Source organism: Podarcis tiliguerta (assembly GCF_965153285.1).
Source record: "Podarcis tiliguerta genome assembly, chromosome: 6".
NCBI classification, from domain to species: domain Eukaryota; kingdom Metazoa; phylum Chordata; class Lepidosauria; order Squamata; family Lacertidae; genus Podarcis; species Podarcis tiliguerta.
In genome coordinates, this window is record NC_139539.1 from 42,453,968 (window position 1) to 42,474,465 (window position 20,498).

At 40.0% G+C, this 20,498-nt stretch overlaps 1 protein-coding gene and 1 long non-coding RNA gene across 9 annotated transcripts in view; one reads left to right on the forward strand and one right to left on the reverse strand.

The window, feature by feature from the left end:
- USP49 (ubiquitin specific peptidase 49) overlaps positions 1-20,498 on the forward strand; it is a 53,259-nt gene that overhangs the window by 11,153 nt on the left and 21,608 nt on the right. The window lies entirely within an intron of this gene.
- LOC310679992 overlaps positions 9,772-20,498 on the reverse strand; it is a 52,047-nt gene continuing 41,320 nt past the window's right edge. Inside the window, exon 3 of the long non-coding RNA XR_014512595.1 lies at positions 9,772-10,093. This is a non-coding gene — a long non-coding RNA (uncharacterized lncRNA). The remainder of the gene's footprint in view (positions 10,094-20,498) is intronic.

The following is a 20,498-nucleotide window of genomic DNA, read 5'->3' on the forward strand; positions in this document are numbered from 1 at the left end:
CTGGAGGTTGATAAACATACTTTTGTCAGGTTGCCTAACTGTTTTGAAGCATTAGCTGGATGTTTTTAATAATTGGTAGAAGGAATTGTCTTACGCTTTATGTGACCTAGTGTCCCGTCAGGAAGGCTCGCTGGGGCTTGGCTTGAATGGCATTTGCAACTGATGTAGCTGCTTTGAGGGTCCTGTGGTAGAAAAATGGGATCTATTTACATACCAAATCCTTCATTTGATCATTTGAAATTTCTTTAGCATTTCCTTCTTGACCCTACCAGGGTTTTACTGCTTTTTCTTTTTAATTAGGTGTTTACTGAACACCTCTTCATACAATAATCTAGCCACATTGTCGGCTCTTCTAAAGGTTGTGCATGCACACTCAAGTACTAGAGAAAGTATGAAACCCAGAATGTGCTGAAAGCCAAACCTTGTTTTGGTAGTTAGAGACAAGTTTCTGACCAAGAATTTGGGGCGAAGTGGGGGGGACCACACAAGGCTTTCAGGCTGCTACAATATACCCAGGTGGTTATGTGAACAAAGATCCTTAACTGTAAGCTATTTTTACTAGCTATGTTAGAGGCAAGATATTTTAAGAATGGTTTAAAATAAATAAATTGGCCGGGATAGCCTAAATGGGCCTCCCCCCCCCCTTGATTTTAAAATGTAGATGCAGATATAGTTTTCAAAATATCTTTAACTATGTACCATTGTGATACATAGTTATTGTGATAAGATCATAATTCTCTTAGAAGTGGTTGATCTTATTCAGCAAACAAGGTGGAATGGTATTATTGCTGCTGCAGCTGAATCAGAGGTTGAGCTGCCAATAGATAAACTCCAAGTTGCATCTAGTTCTCAGCCTGCAGCCATACTGTGCATACCCAATATGCTTCTGCCTGCATTGCAAACAAACAAGAGTAGCAATCAGAAGTTGCTTAAGTGTATGCAGTTACTATGATTGTTTCTGCCAAAGAATGCAGAAGACTAGGAACATCACAGATGGAAACATGCTCTAAAACTGTGCCATTATCTTGAAATATTTGCCTTCATTGATCATTGCAGTGGTGTATCTGTTGTTTCACATAATTTCAGCTAAAACTGTACTGTTCAGTGACAGCTTTTGCTACTTGCTGAATTAATCTAAGTCTCTATTTTAATAATTCATACCGATTGTATGGTTTTGCATTTAGGAATGCCCCCCCTTCCTATAGTATCACATTTAATGGTTTCATTGTATAAGTATCCTGTGGACAATGTAATTAGGTTTTTATGGAATCAGATTTTGCTGCTTCCTTTCACTTTTGCAGACTCTTTGGGCAGGAAAGGCTTTGATTGCTAGAGAACTGTGCATCACAGTTTAAATTAAGTCTAGCCTCCTCAATTCTTTCTGAAATGTGATCATGAAGTGTTAAGATAACTGTTGTAATTTTTGCTTTGTGAATGGGTAAAAACTTAACATTGTTTGTTCTGTGTTCTCTGGTAGCTGGTATTTCAAACCACACAGAATGTTCTAAAATCTTGGATAGATGCTAACTGGTCTCATAATCTGACATGCCTGCTTATTTTGTGAACAACAGTATAAAGGTTCTAAATTTTAACTCAGTTTATAAATATTACATATGGGATTAACACATCTGAAACTTTCGATTGCATGAATTTTGTTTCATCTAAAGCAGCCATGGGGCAAAGAGTGTATTTGAAGACCACTACTTTTGTGCAAATTACCTTCTTTTTGAAAGTCAATCAATGTAGTCCCTTACTGTTGAAAGAGGTATACAGTACTAAAACTATATTTCACTGCCAAGCTTCGAGAATTTTAGTAAAGAGGTCTAACCTGTTTTTGCAGGTTTTGTCACACTTTCTGATGGAAAAGGAAGAAAAAAAGCAGACAACCCATATCAATTTGCAGCTGAGCTGTTGGCATACAACAAAATGAACAGTTCAGGACTCCAAACACTTGACCTTGATTAGCAGGCTGTTAATGTGCTTCTCTCCCTTACTCCCAGTCCCACCCCATGGTCTTATTTGAAGGAAAGCTGAGTTGCAGGGTGAGGTGCTAAAATAAACTTTAAAAAAGATACTGTTATGAAACTGTTGCAAAATGCTATATACAAAACATGCTTGAAATTGGTAGCTTTTAAGGAGAGGATTAAAAAGGTTAGCGTTAACTGAGAAAGTTGAATTCTACTTCAGTGTTTATTATATCTATATGTTCTGAATGATACTGCTACCCAACTTTTAAAGATCAAAAACTGTGCTTTTAGATAGCTCCTGGCAACCTGGGGAAAAAATATTGGTTCTTTGTAGTCTGATACAGAACTCCATTGTTTAATCTCACACCTGGCAATGTTAGCATTGCTATGAAGGCTGAACAGTTTCACTGTTGTGGTTTACCGTAATCACTTTGGGTTGTATTCAATACTAGTCCTACTTGGAGTTGACACATTGAAATTAAGGAACCTAAGTCATGCCCATTAACCTCAGTGAGTCTGTTGTGGGGTATGGAAACTTTTCTGATGAGATAACATATCATTATTATCTCTTCAACCCCAGATGGGCCAAATTTAGCAGGTGTGTAAGGCTGCCCATCTGTCAATCCCCTGACATCACTATGACATCAAGTGATGCTGTGCTTTGAAGTCCCAGAACTTTCAGTTTTGCTGTTCGCAGAGGGCTTTCAGACAGTTCATGTTCACCTATTTGAGCCTCTGGAGGCCCAAATAAGAGTATGGTAGTAATGGTGGCAGTGCTGCCTGAAAGCCGTTTGCAAAAGCAACTGTTTTTGTGCACTCCCTATCTACTGTTCGGGACAGGGGCAGCCAGCTGCCTTTTGGGAGTATCAGCTGCCCACAGGAGAAGTCCTATGCACAGCCAATCTTTCCAAAAGACAGCTTCTTCCAAAAGGGGTTGCTTTCTTTGGCTGTGCATGCCTTTCCCCAAGAGGGGACAGGCACACACAGCCAAAATGAGCCCTTTGCAAGTTGCTCCATGCTGCTCCTTTCAGTTTCTGATTTTGAAAGTTGAAAGGAGCTGCTTTAAAGAGCACCACTGGAAGGAAGAAGAAGTGGTTTCCCTTCTTGAAGCAGGCACGCTCCTATTGCCCAACAGCTGAAGGGCAGGTGGGAATGTCCTTGCTTCAGCAAATGAACTACGGAGCCCACTTTAAGCCCAGGTAGTCTCCATAGCTAGAAGCAGCTTTGGCCAGCTATGACTGTTCCTTGGCCACAGTAGTGTAGGTATTGGTGACTTCAAGACTGGATTGCTTCAATGCAATCAATGTGGGGCATCGTTTGCGCTTGACCTGGAAAGTCCAGTTATTGCAGAATGCTCTGGCATAGTTGCAGACAGCAATTCGAGACCCTGTCTGTATAAAACAATTTTCCAGGCAGCCCAGCCTGGAGCTAGAATAACAAAAAAGCTAGACACCAACTTTCTCCTCCTTTAAAACCTGCTGCTGTGGTCAGCAGAGTTTCATACACCTTGCCACTCCTTTCTGCCTCACTGCTCCACGACCAGAAATACATTTGCTCTATAAATCTAAAGGATTTTAATGCTGATAGCATTTCTGTATTCAGACAAAGTGTGCAATTTCCCCCAAAAGACATTGTGTTGCTTGACCAGTCTCATGTATGTTTTTTCTTTTCTTTTAGAGAACTGCATCTTTATATAGTAAATTCCTATGCAATAAAATTGATATGTATTCTAAATCTGAAGTTGCTTCTGTTGCTTAATAAAAAGTTGGGTTCTTAACAGATCACCCATTTTTGCTAAAAGAAGTTTCTTTTCATTGTATCTGATTTCCATGTTGAGTGTTTTCTGCTTATTGCATCAGTTTTTCAGTACTGCTTATCGCTCTTGGTTGCCAACCATTTTAGTAGCTCTGCTTTTGTAATTTTAAAAGCCATCTGATAAGTGGAAAATAATCAGGTGGTAGAGATAAGGCAACAGCAAAAGCTTTTCCTATTTAAGTTTTGTGTGCTAGGCTGCTGCTAAGGCACGGGGTCAGTTAAAAAAGGTGGCAACTCTGCTACTGTCCATGCCCAGATCTGCTTAGGGGTAGCAGTGTATGTGTCTTCATATTATTTTCTGTAGTGTCCCGGTGTGCGAACTTTACCTCAGTTTAAGAACTGAATTTGAACGGTGGAAGGGCACCAGTGGTGGAAGGCCTCATTAGGGAAAGCGTGCCTCAGTTTAAGAATTGTTTTGGTTTAAGAACGGACTTCTGGAACAGATTAAGTTAGTAAACCAAGGTACCACTGTAAATCATTTTTAGCTTACCAAACATGTGGTCTTTTTCTATGCTAGGGGAAGAGGAAAACCTTGCAAGGAACTTGGAAGAGCATATTTTAAAGGTCTAACAGCCTATATTTGCATGATTTTGCATGATTTTAAATCTCTGCTGGTGTTCTCTCATCAAAGAGTACTGTCTGAAACTTGGACCTTGGCATCTAGGAATTCTCCTTACATACCTACTTTTTGCTTGAACCAAGACTTCAGACCCTGCTAGAATACCCTTAAGGCCAGCACAACTGTGGGGATGAGCCCTTGCCCTCTTCCCAAGCTTACCAGAGCAGAGGGGAAACTTGCCATGGTAGGTGCATGTGTGAAGCAATGTATAGCATTGAAGGGCTAGATAACAGCCTGTTACTTTTAGGTAGGTGTCCATAACTTTTATGTTGAAAAGTAGCAATGGCAGAATCTATGCAAGTATTTCAAAACTAAACTCTCCCCTTTTGGCAGAGGTGCTTGTTGTTATAGTGTCCATTATAACTATTTTCATATTCAATAGTAAAATTGAAATATATGAATATTAACATGTCAGCTGTTTACAGCTGCATTCATGTTAACATCAATTTTGTTAAGTGGTTTGTGAATATCTCAGACAGTGCTTCTCCCAGTATGTCACCCTGCCCTCTCTCACATTTCAGGTTCAGTTGAAGAGTTCCTTTTTTGTTAAGCACACATGTGAATATTGAGGCAGAGTTTTCCCTTAGGCTTTTATTAATGAGCTCCATTAATCATCTTAGGAAGTGTGTAACTTCTGTATTGACATACATTTTAAAATCAGGCTTACGTAATACTATGTATTCTCTCTAGAGGATCCTGTTCAGTTGAAGTCATATGTGGATATCCTGTAGAGCATGGGTAGGCAAACTAAGGCCCGAGGGCTGGATCCGGCCCAATTGCCTTCTAAATCCGGGCCGCGAATCAGCATGTTTTTACATGAGTAGAATGTGCCTTTTATTTAAAATGCATCTCTAGGTTATTTGTGGGGCCTGCCTCATGTTTTTACATGAGTAGAATGTGTGCTTGTATTTAAAACGCATCTCTGGGTTATTTGTGGGGCATAGGAATTCATTCATTATTATTTTTTTCCAAAATATAGTCATTATTGTGCCATAAATGTATATACCCTTTTGGTATGAAAGATAAAGGAGTTGAGTATGAAGGATAGACACTTCATTTGTTAAATTGAAGTAAGGGCCAAACTAGATGTTATGTGGCGTGAGGAATTCAACATTGCAAGGTGGGTTTTTCCCTGGTTTAATCCTGTGCAATTTTTCCAGTTAAAATGATCTCTCTCAAAACTTCTGGTTTTGAAACTGTTGCCATAACAGGGCTAAAGTAAGAGCTGTTGTTATTATTATTAGTGCTTTTGATGGTAAGCAGCATTTGAGAACTTTTGTGAGTTGTAAATCTCTTGTAGGTTACTATATATACTTGCTTACGGCAATGTAAGAAAAGTCTTTAGAACAGCTTATTCTATGGCAATTGTTTTCATATTCAACAGATCTTTCCCATATTGTCGTCTTTGCTGTGGAAATTTTTAATGCAGCCAAGGTTCCAGGGCATGTTATAGGGCAGCCTTTTTAAATATATGGAATCCCAGATGTTGTTGGACTACAGTTACCATCATCCTTTGTCAATGACCTGGGATGATGGGCCTGTAGTCCAACAATATCTGGGGACCCAAGATTGAATAATTTTTTCTAGTGTCGAAGTTCAATGCAGGGCACTTTTGTGATCCTTGTTGACTCCACCATTGTACTTCCTAGACTGAATGTCTGCCTTAGGGGGTGGGCTCAGTGACAGAACACATGTTTTTCATGCAGAAGTTCTGAGCCTGGTTCCCCAGCATCCCCAGGCAGGGCTGGGAACGTCCCCAGTCAGAAACCTTGGAGTCACAGAGAGTTGGGTGTAAACAATACAGTCAAACCTCGGCTCTTGAATGCCTCTGTTTTGGAACGTTTCGGCTCCTGAACGCCGAAAACCTGGAAGTAAATACTCTGGTTTTTGAACGTTTTTCAGAAGCTGAACATCCGACACAGTTTCCGATTGAGTGCAGAAAGCTCCTGCAACCAATCAGAAGCTGCGCCTTGGTTGTCGAACATTTCGGAAGCTGAACGTTTGACAGCCGAGGTTTGATTGTACTGAGTAAAATGAACCAATAATAAGAGTATATAAAAGAGCTTCCTATGTTTCTTAGAATACAACCAGCACTCCGTTGTACATTGCAATAGGCATGTTTTCTTTCAGGGATGTTTATGATCCATTGATGATCTTCTCAGTCCCTAATAAGCCTCTAAAACAATCAAGGACTCCCCAGAATCCTGTTCTGTGGGGATAAACTGTATTCAGATAATGATGTGAGGACCTGAGAAATTCATCATTTTCATAAAAAGTGTCACACAGCCTTAATCAGTAAAGGTTGTTAGGTATTGAACAGCTGATCATGAAAAATAAAACAAAATGTTATCATGGCAGATCAGTCTGGTTATTACTTGCACGAAAGAGGGGATGGACATACGTAGTAAGACTCCCTGCATTTGTATTATTTCTATCCATTTTGTGAAAGCTCAGATCAGGAAATGTGGGCCACAGCTGTGTGCCTGCTTATATGACTGCCATGGGATAGCAGCTGAGCAATTTTAACAAATAGTGAATATGGCTATTTTTCCTTGTTCTGTATGCTTATCTGTGAAGTGCTGCACGGCATTCATAATCTCCGAGTTCATTTCAGTGGGTGGCGTTAGACCCAATTGAGAAATGCTGTCCTACAGCTGAATTTACTCTCTCTCTCACACACACACAGACAAGTCTTTCTATAAAAAGAAAACCACACAAGATACGTTTGAATATGTTTTTATTATTATTGATTTTAAAAAGTCAGAGGGTGGAAAGCTTTCCTATGGAATCTCTTGAGCATTCAGATGACTTAAGAAGTGACGTATGATCAGAAATGTTAAATGAATAATTTGAGAAAGGAATCTGGTTTGCATTTCTGTTTCACTAGTGCTTTGTTCCCCAGGCTTCTTCAAAAGATCAGCAGCTGTGACCCCAAATAGTCTTTATTCCAGTTCCAAAATAATCTCAAAATAGTCCTTCATTTAAAAAAAGGAACTAGATTAAAGCATTCTGTATTGGCATAAATGTGGTGGGAATGAGTTTGACACTTGCTCTGGTGCTGTGTGTATTTAAATAAGGGGTGGATTTTAAAGCAACAGAGTTAAGACATTGGCATTATGTTTCTAGAGACTAATCAAGTTGTACACTGAACATGCACTGTCATAAGGCAATTTATATAGAATTTGTAGATAACGTACGGACATTTCTGTCTGATTGTGGAACAGCAATTTGAAACTATTCATTCATTCATATGTTGGCTTTCTGCAAGCTGATCATTTTTATAATAGGTCAGTAAAGCCAGATGAATTCTGGCACTTTACTTATTTAGCAAGTGAGATTTGAAATGGAACAACCAGATTTTTAGCATTATTTGATGGTGCATTTTAGAGTTTGTTCTGATATTTCCATTCATTGAAGTTAACTGTTCTACCACCAAGTGTGTTATCCTATTTAATACAATCTGAAGCATAAACATGATCAGGACAGAGCTTTTAGTATCCTTTTTAATTTCTTCAGGTTCTTGCATGCTTAATGAGGAAATTATTCTCTGGGACAATTGCTCGCTTTATATAACAGTTTCCCCCCAATTAATTATTACAAAGAAAGATGAGAAATGTGAAGAAAATTGCTTCACTCCAAACTGGTTTTGGAACTATTAAAAGGAGAGGGTCTGTCCCATGCTAGAAGTTCTCCATCCATCCAACAGGGTCAAAGTTTCTGGGATAGAAGCTGTATATGTGTGTGTATGCATATGTGCATGCGCTTTCCTCCCCGTCAGAAATTATCTTGCTAGCTTATAACCTGTCACAGGTGCCAATTATATTACATATTTCATCACTGTCCCATTTTAACTGGGAAATTACATAGCAGCTTGGTACTCTTTTCATTGTTCCTCTCACTTTGCAGTGGTATATGCATGGCTTCTCTCAGAGGTCTTGCACTACTGGCTTCATGACAACCTTCCACTTTATATTGAAGTCCTTGAAATTCCATGCTTTCCAACTGTTAACGACACTTCTTGAATTCAGAATTCATTGCCTGTGAAGGCTTGACATGGCCTGTCTACTTCTATTTTAAAAAACTAGACCTGGATACATTCTATATGTACTGAGCCTTGACAGATCTGTATTTTTCCATGAACTTTTCTTTGGAACTATGGCACATAATTGTGCTTAGCTGTAAACTAGAAAGGCTTACTAATTGTTTTGCAATAAAGGATCCTTATTTGGCACAATTCCACTAGATTTGAAGTGCACACAAATATTTATTTATTTATTTATTTATTCATTTATTTCAAAAACTGGCGTGCTGAATAGCATGAAATCAGCAATAAAATTACATTCATAAAATATGTACAAAATATATCACAAACAATTAGATCAGATTAATACATCACTATAGCTGGATCACCCCCTCAGAGAAAGACTGGGTGAACAGTTGAGTTTTAAGCAGGCACCTAAATGCACCGGGGACGCGGGTGGTGCTGTGGGTTAAACCACAGAGCCTAGGACTTGCCGATCAGAAGGTCGGCGGTTCGAATCCTCACGACGGGGTGAGCTCCCATTACTCGGTCCCTGCTCCTGCCACCCTAGCAGTTCGAAAGCACCTCAAAGTGCAAGTAGAGAAATAGGTACCGCTCCGGCGGGAAGGTAAACAGCGTTTCCGTGCGCTGCTCTGGTTCGCCAGAAGTGGCTTAGTCATGCTGGCCACATGACCCAGAAGCTGTACGCCGGCTCCCTCGGCCAATAAAGCGAGTTGAATGCCGCAACCCCAGAGTCAGTCACGACTGGACCTAATGGTCAGGGGTCCCTTTACCTTTACCTAAATGGCAATACTATGGGTGTGTGCCTGATGTGCATGGGAAGCACATTTCAAAGGGCAGCTTCCACCACATGAAAGAGGCTATGGAGAAATAGAGTTTCATTGGCGTATTGTTGACAATGTGCTCCAAATCCCTTAATGATCTCTCCCAACAGCTTCATGTAGATGTTAAATAGCACTGCAGATAAAATCATACCCTGCAAAACAGTGCTGTTCTCGAGAACTGAACCTGGAAATAGAAGTGGAATCACTGTAATTATCCCACATAGATGGTTCAGGAGGACACCATGGTCAGTGGTATCAAAAGCACAGAGAGATGAAGGAGATAAAGCAAAGTCACACTCCTGTTGTCTTATTCATCTCTCGGAAGCTCTCGCATGGACTCTAGAGGCATCACGAGATCTCGGATGGCACCATGAGATCTCACAAAGGCCTCCAGAGCCCAGTAAGCAACGCAGAGAGCTTAAAAGCACTTTCCACACCAGATGAGCTTTTAAACTTTCTGCCTTGTGTGATTGCGTACAGGTCAGCGGCCAAGCATGTAAAGCCGGCATAGTGTAGTATAGTGATGGCGAACATTTGAGAGACCGAGTGTCGAAACAGCAACCCAAAACCGCTTCTTGATCACCAAGTGCCAATGCAGCAATTTAACTGAGATACAGTGGTACCTCGGGTTAAGTACTTAATTCATTCCGAAGGTCCGTTCTTAACCTGAAACTGTTCTTAACCTGAAGCACCACTTTAGCTAATGGGGCCTCCTGCTGCTGCTGCGCCGCCGCCACCCGATTTCTGTTCTCATCCTGAAGCAAAGTTCTTAACCCGAGGTACTATTTCTGGGTTAGCAGAGTCTGTAACCTGAAGTGTATGTAACCTGAAGTGTATGTAACCCGAGGTACCACTGTGCTGAGGTTTCAGTTTAGAATAAACAACTGCTACAACGCTAGGAAATTCCTTGCAGATTTCCCGATGGCTTGTAAGATTGTCTGCAAATGTTGTGGAATTTTCTAAATGCATTTTTTCAATTTGGAAAATATTTCAGCTGTCCAAGGTCTCTTTCAAAAACCTGCAGTTTTCTCTGCAAGGTTTTGCTATCACAAAACATCCTTTCTGCCGTTTCCCCTACATCTTGTGGTTGTCTGTTCAGTAATTTTATCCTTATTTGGGAAATCATGAAAAAGGGAATTACTCCCAGACAACATAGCAGTTTTGATAAAGAGAGTTGCAAAAACTTAAGATACTGGGAATGGTATTTCCTCTGTTTCCCTTTGAGAAACTCTTTTGTTTCAGTTTCACCAAGCTGGGCAATGCTTTTGTGGTTGGTGTCAAAGTGCCGTCTGACACTTGATGTGTGACACACAACACTTTCATTGCACAGAAGACAGAAAGCTTTCCTATTGCATTCAACGATCTTCCACTCTCTGTTCTTGCTTTTTTTCCCTTTCTTTTTTGCTGTATTCCTTTTTGGGTGTTCCTGACTTGGAGTCTACAAAAATTTTGAACACAGGAATATAAAACATGCTGCATGAGAAAATCATAACAAAGATTACAATTCTGAGCAAAATAATGAAGCACCCAGTACAAATCTATCCCTGTGTTTGCGTCACGATGGCAAGTCTCGAATCCTGGCTTTCTAGTAACGAACTCTGTGCTGGAGCGACGGCACATGTGCCCACAGAGAGGGTTCTGAGTGCCTCCTCTGGCACATATGCCATAGGTTCACCACCACTGGTGTAGTGTTTAGAGTGATGGAGTAGGACCTGGGAGACCAGGGTTCAAATCCCCACTCAGCTATGAAGCTCACTAGGTCAGTTTCTCAGTCTAACTTACCTCAATGGGAGAGGTAAATAGTAGCTCTCTGGGCCTCCAGGAATTTCTAATGCCTTGCATCTAAACCATGGGTAGGCGTAAGGCCCAGGGACCGGATCTGGTCCAGTCGCCTTCTCTATCTGGGCCACGGACGGTCTGGGAATCAGCGTGTTTTTACATGAGTAGAATGTGTCCTTTTATTTAAAATGTGTATCGGGTTATTTGTGGGGCCTGCCTGGTGTTTTTACATGAGTAGAATTTGTGCTTTTATTTAAAATGCATCTCTGGGTTATTTGTGGGGCATAGGAATTCATTCATTTTTTCATCTTCTTCAGTTTATAGTCTGGCCCCCCACAAGGTCTGAGGGACAGTGGACTGGCCCCCTGTTGAAAAAGTTTGCTGATCCCTGATCTAAACAATGCACTCATCAATCAAGTTCTGACTTCACTCATTAGTTAAAAACACTGGGGGGGGGGGGTAGTAGCCAGACTGACTTATCTCAAAGAAATCACTTAGAAGGTGCTTGCAGATTTTGCCTTATAACTTTCCATCTCTGAGGACTAGAGACTGGCTTACATTTTTTTTTAAGCACATAATCTGGTCCCGCCTTGCAGGCCATTCTAATCCATCCATGCCTGTGAGAGTCTGAAAGGCATTTTTGCTGTGTGCAGTGTGCACAGCAGACACCACATTGTTTTTCCTCCTGCATGGTGTGCTCTTTCTCTGTGTCAGTTTAATTGACAGGTATACTTACCAGCAATTCTAACCCTAACTGAGTAATCGGTGTTACCCATTCCTCCATCCTTTAGAAGGGCTGTTGGACTGCATGTACATTTTTCATTGACTGAACTTCCTATGTGGTTGTCTTAAATTGCAAAATTGCCCTGGGGAGGAGGGATTGTGACATCATATGTGCCAGCCAATCAACACTTTACAATCTAGCTTGTACTAAAACCTGGCAGAGCCAGTTTTCCCTGAGTTTGATCCTTGAGGGAGTAGTAGGTATGTTTTTGAGAATGTGTGGCATGTTCTTCCAGAATGGCTCAGCTCTCCTAATAATGCAAAATTTTATGCAATCTTGATTAGTTTTTCCTAAATGGATCACAGCAGAAAATCTTCTGTCCAGGAAAGCACAGTGGAAGAATAATTTATTTGAGATCAGTTTATTCATTGACACCCGTGTTGTATCAGTCAGTTAAAACATAACATTTTTTTAAACTTAATTTATAAGTAATGCAAGAAAATTGAATGTTTTCTTCTTTGTTTGAATTCTTATCTAATCCTCATGGCTATTGGTATTAAAAGCAATAGATAACGTATATAAATTCAGGCCAATTTTTCACCAATAGGACCAGCACTGCTAAACATTTCTACACTGTAGTCAAACAAACACTTTCAACTGGCATTAAAAGCTGATATGTGCCTTCTCTGCCTTCTTATCAGTTCTACTAGTCTATGTGTTGCCCACTCTTAAATGAATTGTCAGTAACCCCTATTTTCCTCCATCTGTTGAACAGCATCAATGACACTACTTCTGAATCCCACTTTAAAATAAAGTTGGCTGTTTCTACCAGGGTTTTTTATGGGAGCGGGGAATGTGATTTTTTAATTGGTACATTTGCCCAGAAATGTATGCCTCTGTTTACTGAGGTTATATTTGTCCCTTAGAATGTCTAAAAAATCATTACAGAAGCTTACTGCTATACTAGATAAGCAGCAATGTTTTTAACAGACTAGAGAAAATGCTAACTGTGTTGTAACAGTGATGACCCAACTCCAGGCTAGAAATCAAACACAGCTTTACAGGCCACCTGCTACCTTTTGACAACCGGTTCTTTCATTTTGATGTTTAGAGAAGTGCAGGGAGCTAGTTGCATGAATTGTGCAAAGCAGACCTTGTGCAAGGTAGACAGGCTGTCTTTTCTCTTCTTTTTATTATTACTAATAAGAGTTTCAAATGCAGTCAACTGTTCAAAAGACTTCAAGCGTCGGATCAACATTTCAACTTAGAAATTATTGTAGTAAATATTGATGTCATTCTAGTGTGTGTGTTTCATATTTATCAATGAATATATTTCTTAAAAAGATAAAAATGGCTTTCATTGAGAAATGATTTATTCCTGTTTCTTAATGTAATAACTTAACTGTAACGTTCCTTTTTACAAAAAGCTTTGCCAGCCAATCAAACACTTACTAATTTCGAGTGTCCAGTGAGGACTTGTTATTGGTGCTGCCACTAGGAGCTGCTCGGTTGGCAGTGGCCTGTGGCAGGGCCTTTTCAGTGATGATTCCCCGTTTTTGGAATTCCCTCCGTAGTGAGGTGCACCTGTCTCCTTCATATTGACTTTCAGGATAAATTTAAAAACATGGTTATTATAATATTTATATCTCACCTTTTTCTCAGTCCGGACCTCAGGGTGGCTTACACAGATAAAACAGAAAAAGCTAAAAAGACAATAATTAAAATGTAATTAAACACTAAATAGGATTAAGATAGTATAAAAAGATCCATTAAAAATGCAGATATTAAAAACATCACAGTACTAGCCCTTTCCTCAAAAACAGTCAGTTCTAAATGGCCTGTTGGAACAGAAAGGTATTCACCTGCCAGTAGAGGACAGACATTAGGGATAAAGTCAGTGGCGAAGCGGCATGCTCTGGCACCGTGGACGGAGGGCAGGCAGGGACGTGGCTGGCGCGCATACCGGGGGCGTGTCACGCCGCCCTCGGGGGTTGGCATGTCTCCTGGGGGCGTGTCACACTGCCCGCAGGGGCGTGGTGCCTGGTGCAGTGGGGGTGCTTGACACGTGTCCAGGCGCAGCCGTGATGGTGCCCCCCCCTCCCCGATGGTGCCGGGGGCAGTGCGCTCCCCCGTTCCTCCACCAGTGGATGGAGCCAGTCTAACTTCTCTTGGAAGGGAGTTGCAAAGTCTGGGAGCAGCCACCAAAACCCGCATCCTCATTCCTGTTTACCTAGGCACTGAAGGACTGAAATACACTGTTTCTGGCAACCCTGAGATCACGTGTTTTAAACCTTTTCATAATTTTTACAATAACGTTATAAACTTTCTTTTTATTATTGAGCTCTTTCAGGAGGAAGGACAGGATATAAACAGAAATAATAATACGATGGTGATGATGATAATTGAGTTCAGAGAAGCTTGCTTCGGCTCACCTGTACTGTGTTGTTAACACATTATCAGGTAGACAGTAGCAGCTTGTGTGGTGGTGTGGAGCAGCAGAGCCGCCTTCTGACATTGGTGTTGCTGCAGTTCACCTGGACAGGCCAGGGCACAGTGCCGGTGAGCTTGGGACTGTATGGGTGCACTAGCAAGGCTACACAGCCCTGACCTCACCACCACTCTGTAGCTCCCAGCCCATTTTAGATAAGCTGCAGAATGCTGGTATCAGGAGGGCCGCTCAATGACAATTACCCAGGGTTAACAGCATAATGCTTATTTGAGGAGCAATGAAAACAAATTCACAGCAAACTAAAGTTGGAGATGAATGGGGTTAGAACTAGTAATCCACCTTCTTCTTCTTCTTCTTCTTGGCAAAATGTCTTCCATCACCACAACTCTCATTCCACTCTCCCTTCAACTCCTCTTTCCCTCACACACACATATATACACAACGTAACATACAATTATTTTAATCATGAGAAGAGTTATGTTAGTGGAGCAGTTTAAAATATGTGTACAAATAATTTGCAATATTGTTTCCAATCAGCAATATGCTGTTAATTTTATTGACAGGTCAAATTGCTAGATTTCCACAGAAATGACTGAGAAAAATGGCTTTTTTCAGCCTGAACTCACCAGAACTCAGTTCCAGCACATTTCAGATGGGCTCCATTGCCATTATAAGAGAACAAGAGAGGTGTTCATGGTGAGTTCTGGCACCTCTTTTTCTAGAAAAATAGCACTGCTGAGGAGTGTTTAGCTTCTTTATAGTAGCCTAGAGTGTTTGCCAGCATTGTGTTCTAAATACACTTATGTGCATAATGAGTCCTTTTTAATTTCAGTGGAATTTCAGTCCAAAGCATGTGTTCCTAGGTTTACAGCCTGTGCTGCGAACTGACAGTGTAAGCAGCAGAGCAAAGAAAAGTGAGATCCATAGATGTTTGTGGATTTATTGATCCTCTCTCATTTATTATTTTGCAGTATTATTCTGAGTATTTTCCTTTCAAACATAGCCAATTTCTTTGAAATTTAAAATGTTGGGGAAACTGGTGCCATAAAGAACTTTATGCTCTCTGTTTTGCGTAATGCTGAAATATGAAGAGCTCTTCTAAAATACTGCTTGTAAAATGCAAAAACAAAAAACAAAAAACAAAACACCACTCTTAGTAGACAACGTTACACATTTTCTAAATAACAGAAATGTTTTATAGGTTTAATAGTTTTTCTGTCCATTTTTCTGAAGAGGCCCAATCCTTAGTAAAGTCACATTTGCACTGAACTCTTTAAAATCACATCTCCTATACAAGAAGGAGAACTAGTGAAGTAAATATGTGGTGAGCATCCCAGTCCCTTGCTGAGGAGTACTGACATGGGCTTAAAGGTATCAACACAAATACAATTAACTATTTTTAAGAACAAGCTATTCAGAATTAATGCTAAAGGAGCAATAATAAAAAGCAAGGACATTTAGGAATACACACACACTGTATGTATATGTATATATTGCACTTGCCTATAAAAGTGGAACATAAAAAATACTGATTTAATCTCTGCATTTGAAAAACCATCTGCTAAATGCACGCTGAAGGCATGGCTGTTCGGGGGGGGGGAATGTAGACAAGACATTAGGGAACTCATCACAAGTTTAATACACTAATGTTAAGACTATTCCCCCAAATTCATCTTCTTTGGGTTTATTTTATTTACCTTCGGCATTTGTATGCCACCCATTCAACAATTTTTCTTTGGAATTCAATCTTGCCTAACTCTGTACACAGATAATCAAGCCAGGTAAAATAAACATGGTGTCCTAAATAATTAAAACATTTGGGTGTTGACACAGAAAGCAAATGTAGGATGTTGGACTTAAACCTGTATTTGAATCTGTAAATCTCAGTTGGTGACTTTGGGTCAGCATCTTTCTTGGAGAAATCTATCACATAGGATTATTTATGAGGCTAACATAGGATTATCTCCCATATACACTGCCCTGAGCAATTAGAGGAAGGGTGAGACATAAATATGTTAATGATATAGTATCCTGGGTATGGCAGTACTACAGTGTGGAAGATAAGGGAGTCCATTTTGTTCTGCCTTGCTATCCTTTCTGTCATGCTATGTTAACATAGCTACATGGGAGCCACTTCTCTCTAATCAGACCACATGGATCCTACAGAACTGGCACACTGCTTCTCTGGCAGGATGCTGATTCTGATTGGCACCCATATGATGTGCCCCTTCCCACATGGTTGGGTTACTTAATTGTTATTTTTAAAAGTTCTGGCTTTAAGCCATTACAAAAAATTAATTCATATTGATAAAACCATGTAAGATAGATTTGGTACTATATATAATCTTACGGAAATAAATACACATGCAAAAATAATTTCCAGAAGAGCAACCATCTTGGTCTTTTGTAAGAAAAACAGCAAAGAGTCTTGTGACACCTTAAAGTTGATTTCTTTTATGGCATAGTATTTCATGGACTACAGCCAACAATTCTAGTAGAGCCTAAATGAGTGCAAAATGATTCTTCAACCACAGCACTAAAGGCACAATTAGCATTGCAAAGTGACAGTACAATTAGAGATTAGATGCATGCAAAATGAGCACAGTGACCCTTAACAACAGTGGTGACTGGCAATAATAGAATTATCTTTGCATCCACTATTAAATTAACTCCTGTAGTAGAACAAGAAACCATTATGTCCGTTCAGCCCCAAATGAAGGAAGTTAAACTTTTTCATAAATTGCAATTCAGCTGAATTATGCTGGAGTTTCCTTGTGAAGTTTATTTGTTCTTCTCATACTGCAGAATTTTTCCTTTTCTGGTGCCAGATTTGTATACATTTATTCATTTGTGTAGAGATGGGCCTGCTTGACCTATGTATATTCAAAAGGGCATTGCTGGAAGGTGATAGCATATATCACACTGTAAGATGAGCTGTGAGTGAGCCCATGACGTTGTGGCTGACATTATTAGGTTCTGTAATAGTGCTGCCAAAGTAGATAGGGGGGCAGCGTTGGCATCAGCTGGTCGCTTTGTTTGTGTCTCTGTTATATGTCCTATTGTACCTAGTGACTAGCTGTTTTAAGTTGTGGTGGATGGGGATACTGCCTGCAAGCAAGACATCAGAAAGGACAATATTCAGAAACCAGTAGGAGTACATTTCAGCTTCTGGGGGCATAGACTCTGTTGACCTTAAAACTGTCCCTCTTGAACAATGGAGCTTCAGAGGAGATGAGACTGTGAAACTTCTGAATTACAACTTACAAAGAAGTTCAGTTCTATCCCCTGTGATCTGAATTCAGATAACATTTTTTTAATCCTACCAGAGGAGTTAATTTACCAATTGCACAAATGCTCACTGTATTTATTTTTCATATACGTTTAAGCGATTGTGAAATTATCACAGGCTACATTATTTTCTATTTCACTTCCCTCTGTTTAAATGTCTTTCTTTTCTTTTCATTTTACTTTATGCGCATAGATGTATATATACCTGCCAACTTACGATAGCACTTCATGAGTCTGATGAAGTGGACTGCAGTCCACAAAAACGTATGCTGCAGTAAGCTTGTTAGACTAAGGTGCCACAAGGTTCTGCTGTCAAAATAGAAAATATGTCAGAAGTACATAGACTGGAGCAGATATTTAAAACTGACTGCAGCACAGTTAAGCACATGGGAATCCATATTAAGCTTTGACCAAAGGCAGTGAAACCCACCACTCATGGAAATATCTTTTTCATTGCTATTTACAAGCAGGAGGTCAATTTTCTGTGATATTGATCAAGACTTTGGGGCTTTCAACAACTCTTGACAGAGGGTAAGTATTACTCCTAGCTGTGCAGGACCCACCCCCAGAGGAGTGTCTCATGTGTGGCTAGGGGAAAGGGCCCCTTGGTCATTACAAATTGTGTCCTCTACTATGTGGCTGCCAAGATGTGGGATAGAAAAAACAAAACAGCTTACTAGGAACCATCAAATGGTGGTTAAGTCTGATGGAATTTATGCATGGCTTTACTGATGATGGTGTAGTGATAGCTTGGACAGTATGGTTGCATAGTGTCATACTTCTAGGGTGTTTTTGTGTGTAATTATGACAGGCTTTCTAGATAACTTCCATGAGCTTTAGCCAGTATGCCTGAAAGCCAGGGATGATGGGAGTTGTACTCCAGCAACATCTGCAGGACCACATTGTTGGCATGGTCTTAAGTAAATTACCAACTCCAGTTGGAGCTGTTATAGGATCATGACGATCAGATCAGTAAAGATTTTTGTTTTTTAATTTGAGTTTTTATACTTTACATTTTTGGGCCCCACTTGAGTGATGTTCTGATAATCTGGTTTTCTATCAGAGGATTTCTTCAAGTCCTTGGCAAAACTCTTGTTTCCTTGGTGTGGTTTGCATATATTACTCTTGTCTTAATTTTTACAGTGTCCAATATCTGAATGAAACACTCTGGCTTCATTCCCATCCAGGCAACATTATGCAGCCATTATAATTGCAGCTGGCTGCTTTTCTTGGCTCTGGAAACACTTTCAAGGGGAAAATGCTAAAAACAAAACACACAAAACTGGCAGTGGTTTGTGTGTGTGTTGTTATCAACAAGCATGCTGGTTGGAACACAGTTTCAAACCTATACGGTATAAATCTAAGTATATACTGGTATATAGAAGCCGTCTTGGGAAACTTTATCAATGTAATGGTTATAGAGCTGGATCAGCGTTGCTCTGCAAAATAGTGTGAGCTAATTACAGATAGTGAACCGTGAAGAATGAGTACTAATTTATTTTTCTCAACCAAACGACGTGAGAATTTTAAAAAAGAAAGACCATGCTGTCTGACGATTCAGGAGGTTTCTAGAGGCTTCTAACTTGTAAGAAGAGGACTGTGTTCCTATTCCTCATGTGACATGTCAAGCTTGTGACTTGGTTTGGACACACTCTATTAAAGGGGCAGAGAAAACAGATCACCAAGTTTAAGCTAACTGCCTCACGTCTGTGTGTTTGTGGCTGGTCTTGTTTAAGGCAGCAGGAGAGGTCAGATGTGGTGATGGGGACTTTTGATGAGGAGACAGCTTCAGGACTCACTCAATTTATTCCATAAACAAGTCTGTTCAGATAGATTGCTCTCCTGCTCCCATTTCCTTATGTTTTGGGGTGAGAGAATAAGCATCTGGAATATTAGCATCTGGAATATTAGCCTTGGACCCATGGGCGTAGCCAAGAGTTATGTTTGGGGTGGGCAGAACCTCAGTTCGTTAAGTATTTTTATTTATTTACTTGATTTAGGGGGCACCGGGGCCCCCCTGGTTCCCCTTGGCTGCACCCATGCTTGGACCTTGCCTCAGATCCCTCCTGTGCTACTAGCCTTCCTAAGTTTTACTGGGGAGTTCTTAATTTGCTATAGGCAAATTACACACTCTCAGTCTAACCTACCTAACATGGCTGTTGAGAAGCTAAAGAGATCCACTCTGAGCTCCTTGGAAAAAGGACACAATATAAAGTAATAAGCTCAGATATCTTGTATCGTTGCAGAAAAAGTAAAACTGAGTGGGGAAGGATACACATCTGTTTTTAATTCACCTCTCTTATCTATTAATAGTTATTTTTGATACTCTTTCCTCCAATCAATATTACTAAACCTTTCTGATAACAGTTCACAGATTTTGTATTTGCACTGTTTACAAGTTAACTACAGTACTTTACCACATGCTCTTGGGATTCTTAATGAGTTAAGCAACAGTGCATACAGGGGATGTCTGTTGTTTTAGATCCATCCCTGTGAAATACTTTTTTTTTTTAAACTGGTTCCTGGTCTGTCTGAGGATTAAAAAAAATACTAGTGATTTACATGCATAGTCAAATAATGGTGTAGTTTTATACCACTGTTGACACTATGATGGTTACAACTCTGTGCCTATGAACCTTTTGGAAAGTGATTTTAATAAAAACTGCCTCAAACCTCCATGTACAGTAAATCATGTGGCTCATACCACATGCTTATTGATGCCTTACAGTTAGTTTATACAATATTTCTTGTGAATGATTTTTCTTTTAGAACTAGATTTTTTGTGGTTAATCTTAAGATTCTGTTGTTTGTACTATGTTGCTTAAAAGCCAGGCTTGCTCTGCTGTAGGTTTTGGGATTGTTTGTATAGTGCCATCAATATATCTGAAATGTGACATAGCAAAATAAGTGAAACAAAACAAGTCCCTGTTGTGAGGAGCTTGCAATCCAGATTGTAACAGTGGGGAATAGAACAAGCTGTGTGTTGGGAGA